This window comes from Ursus arctos, unplaced genomic scaffold (assembly GCF_023065955.2).
Source record: "Ursus arctos isolate Adak ecotype North America unplaced genomic scaffold, UrsArc2.0 scaffold_32, whole genome shotgun sequence".
Lineage (NCBI taxonomy): Eukaryota > Metazoa > Chordata > Mammalia > Carnivora > Ursidae > Ursus > Ursus arctos.
Window position 1 is genome coordinate 11,316,159 of NW_026623008.1, and position 4,644 is coordinate 11,320,802.

Here is a 4,644-nt window from a genome sequence, read left to right on the forward strand (position 1 = left end):
TATGTGGGGGTGTGCGGACGGGGAGTGACTAATAGGTATAGGGTTTCATCTTGGGGTGACCAAAAGATCCTGGAGCCAGTGTTGACGGCCGCCCAACCTTGGGAGTCTACTAAAGACGACTCGAGGGTATGTTTTCCAAAGGTGATCTTATGGTACGTCAATCATGTCTCCATTGGACAAGAAGATCCTTACAGATAACGTTCGCTAAGAGCGATGGCCACCACCTGTCGAGCGGTAACCGTGCAGCAGGCTTGTTGTAAGACTTAGTCCTGTAGGTCGGTACCGTCACTGTTCCCCTTCGCCGTGGAAAACGGAGCCAGAGGGAGATCACTTGCCAAGGCCACAGTTAGTAAGTGGCAGAGTCAGGAGTCAAACCCGGGGGGTCTTCACAGGACCGATCCTTCTTGATCATCCAAGCCAACTGGTCATTGTTCAGACCGGAAACTTGAGGCCCAGAGAGGGATGACGACTTGCTCAGATCACACAGCAACCCATGGCAAAGCCAGGACGAGAATCCGGAGCTCCTGCCTGGGTCCCCTCAGGAGGCCCCCAGAGTCAAGCCTTACCTGGGCTGGGGGCTGCTCTCAGGGGGTCTGTCTGTGGGTTCTAGGGGCCTCAGGAAATTCTTCACGGAGAATAAAGAACAAGAACAGCTCCCACGATTGAACACTGAACCCCAAGCTGAGCGCGGTGCTCAACACTTCTGGCCTCATCCCAGAGAAGCCTCCCGGAGCCCGATTTCCCTTCCCCATTGGGAAAACTGGGTGCTCAGAGAGACAAGGACACTTGCCCGAGATCACACAGCTGGTGACTGGTGAAGCACAGTGTGTTCTCAGCCGTGGAGCTTAGCGTGGGTGCTCTCACCCCCGCACCCTGGGGAAGGCAAGGCTAGTCCAATGAGGGGAATCAAAGCACTTCCTGCAGGTCCCAGGTCCTGTCTATCCCTCGATCCGCTCCACGGATGTTGGGAGAGGGGACGGGGCAAGGGAAAGACGTTTTGGGGTGACGGGGCCAGCTGCGGGGTTATCAGAAAGCCTGGCAGAGGGGCCCCGGGTGCGGACAGGGGAGGGGCAGTGGGCTGAGAGTGTGCAAGGCCTCCCAGCGGGGAATCCGGGGCCAACGGCTCCAGGCAGCCTTCCAAGTTCCTCTCCCGCCCCCAGCAGGCCAGGGCATCCATGGCCTCCTGCGGTCCCTACGGAGACCGTGCCTCCTGCCTGTAGTTCTTCACCAGGGGCTGCCCGTTGGGCTAGGGAGGGGCCCCAGTGCGGGGCTCAGCCCAGCCCTCCGATTCACCCCCACGCCAGCCCTCCCCCCCCCCCCCCCCCCCCGCCGCCGCCGGTTGCCAGGGAGGCACGAGGAAGGCCGCACGCCTCATCCCCAGCTCCCAGGAGTGCCTGGGGAGTCAGCAGTGACTCAGGGCAGCGCTTGTGGCCCCAGTGCATTGGCTGTGGCGGGGGATCCCCATGGTGAGGAGCCCCCACGTCTGGGTCCCTGAGTCTTCTCACTGTCAGAATCTGCCGACGAGGGCCTCATCTCCCCGCTGACTTGGAGCAGAGATGAGGAGCACCCCGACCTCCTCCTTTTCAGAAGCCTCACTTCTACTGACGGCAGCACCCCAGATCTGGGGTGGGGGGGCGGGAGAGGCGAGAGGGCCAGAGTACGGGGGCGGGGGGGGGAGAGTCCTTCTCGGGGAGAGGGAGAGGGAGAGACGGGGTCTGGGTTCCTGAGGTGCAGTCACATTTGCGGAGAGGCTATGGTGTGGCCCTGTCAAGTTAGGGCATGAAACTCCAAAGCCAGCCGCCCTGGGTTCAAATCTCAGCTCATGCACTGACTAGCTGTGTCGCTTTGGGCCAGTTACTTGACATCTCTGAGCCTCAGCTTCCCCGTCTGTGAAATGGGTATACCAACGGTGCCCACCTCATAAGACTGAAATAAATTAATATATGCAAAGTGTTCTGAGCAAAGTGCTTGAAATAGCCTCTGGCTGTTCTAAGTGAGTCTCGATTTTAACACCCAGTGCTCAGCGTCTGGGTGCTGCTGCAAGCCAAAGTCCCCAGCCTTTATGGTGTTCACAGCCAAGTGGAGGGTAGACAAACTATAATAAGGATTTGAATAAATAAACAAGATTGTCACGATTTGGGCTTAAGTGTTGGGAGGGAAATAAACTGAGGTTTATGATAGTGTGGAAGGGGGTGGCAGTGTCAGGACAAGCTGCTCTAAGGAGGGACTATTTGAGCAGAGCTGGAAGAATGAGAGGACAAACTGTGTGATGATCTGGGGAGAGCGTATTCTAGTCAGGGCTAACAGCAAGTGCAAAGGCCCTGAGGCAGGGACTAATTTGGCCTGCTCAGGGAGCAGGGGGGAGGAGAGTATGCTGGATGAGTCTCTGTTGCAGGGGCCGTCTGTGTGTTACAGGGTGTTGAGAGGCATTCCTGGCCTCTACCCCCAGACGCCAATAGCAGCACACCCTCCAACTGTGACAAACAAAGATGTCTCCGGACATTGCCAGCTGTCCCCGGGGAGGGGGAGGGGTGTGGCCGGCCCAGTTAGAGAGCTGATGGGGCCTTGTAAGCCACTTAGAAGCCACCTAGGGGAGCTGGATGATGGGAGGGTGGCAGGGGCTGGGATGTGGCTGGGGAGAAGTGGACCCGCCCCCTTCGTGGGCCTGACCCAGCTCCGCACCCACCGGAGTCCTAACACTGCAGCCTCCGTGCTGCTCCTCCCCCCAAGCCACCCTGCGGCCTCCCCAGCCTCCCCCAGCCTCCCCGCCTGGCCCGCATGCCCTCGGGGCATACCCCAGGACCACGCCCTGGGCTCTCCAGCCTCTGAGCTCCTGCTCCTTCAGGTAGACCCACCCCTGGGATGCACGCATAAGAGGTCCTCAAAAAATTGCCATAGGGATGGGTGATCTCAGAGGCGCAGACCAGGACAAAAAGCAGACACGGGATTCCTCCCTCCGTCCCCCACTCAGGAGCGGCAGAGTGGGAAGCCCCTCCGACTGAGCCCCCTTCCCCTCCAGGGCTGCTGCTCCCCTGTGCTCTGCTCTCTGGCTCCCTCTTTGTCAAACTCCCATCCTCTCTCTGGGCATCTCTTGGGCTTCTCCTTGTCTCCCCACCACCGACGTCCTCCATCATCCCATCTGTCTGTCTGCCTCCCATCCCACCTCATCCCTCTGTCTCTGTCTCTGTCCTTCGCCGTCTCTTCTCTGCCTTGGTCTCTTTCCCTCACTCAGGCCCCCCTACCTCCCCCCCACCGCCACTGCACCCCGCCTCCCCCCCCAAGTCTGTCTCTCTCTCCCCCAGTGGCTCCAGTGGTTTGGACAAGCTCAGCTCCCTTCTGCCCAGATGACCTCACTTCCCCACCACACGCATGCTCACATGCACTCCGTGGCACACGCAAGCGCCCACAGATGCACACTGCACACACACCCAAGCACACACACACACACACACACACGCACACGCACACACGCACCGACGCACAGGCCGGGTTTCACTCTCAGTCCCAAGGTCCCCAGCCCGGCCGGGTCCTGATCTACCTGGCCAGGTCCTGGGAAAGGGCGAGGCCCAGGCCAGGCTTGCGGAAGGCAGACTCGGCTCAGAATCCACCGGCCTACACCCCGCCTGCTCTCTGCCAAGCAGCCCCTCAGCCCCCTCCCATCAACCGCTTCCCATCTCCCCCTGGGGCTCCGGGGGCTGACTCGTGGGTCAGGTCACCCCGCCTGTAGGGTGAACGAGCCATCTCTGCTGTCCTCCACCTTCCCCTCTGCCTTCTGCAAAGGCTGCCCAGCCCTGGCCTGGGAGGTGAGACCTGCGTCCAGCTGGCTCAGCCACTGAGACCCTGCATGACCTTGGTCTCGTGCCTCAGTTTCCTCCTCTGCAACAGGGAATTGTGACGTCAGTCTTGCAGTACTGGGAGGATCAAAAGGGATAATTTAGCCCCGTGCCTGGCACGCAGCAGGCACTCACAGTGACAGGCGTGAGGATTCTGTGGATACCCACCCGCCCGCCCGGCCTTTCAGACTCCCCCAGTCTGGGCCCTGGGCACCTCTGTAGTTAGCCCCCCACTGGCGGCCTGTCTCCAGGAGAACTTCCCGGCAGACTTGGGGGGTCGGAGAGAAGGGGGAGCCGGCCTCCTGCCTTCTAATTTAGATTCCTGGGTTTATGGCAGGAAGCGCAGGGAAGCTGACGCTGTAATTAAGGCGATTCCTGAGGCTGAGTGAGGAGGCAGGGAGAGGAGCCCACCGCAGGGCTGGCCCCCCACTTCTCTCTACTCTCTGCCAGGAGTCCCAACCTCCAGCCTGCAGCAGGCTCCTCTGCCTCCGATCCCCTATTCCTGCGCTCCATTTTGCAGCCCAGGAAACCAGAGATGAGCAGTAGCATACCCAGGGTCACACAGCACACAGGGACACATGCCTGAGCCACCCCTGGGGGGCCCCCCCACCCTGCCAGCTGTGGTACAGCCCCGGGGGTGCAGGGGGTCCAGACACGTGGCTTCTTTGTTCCGTCCACCCCTGGACCCCAGGCCCCATCTTTCCTGAGTCCCCCTCCCCCCACATTCCTGAGGTGTCTGGGCAGAGTCTGGCCAGGGCTGTGGCAGAAGGGGCAGATCCTGCTCAGGGGTCAAGACCAGGGCAACAGCCTG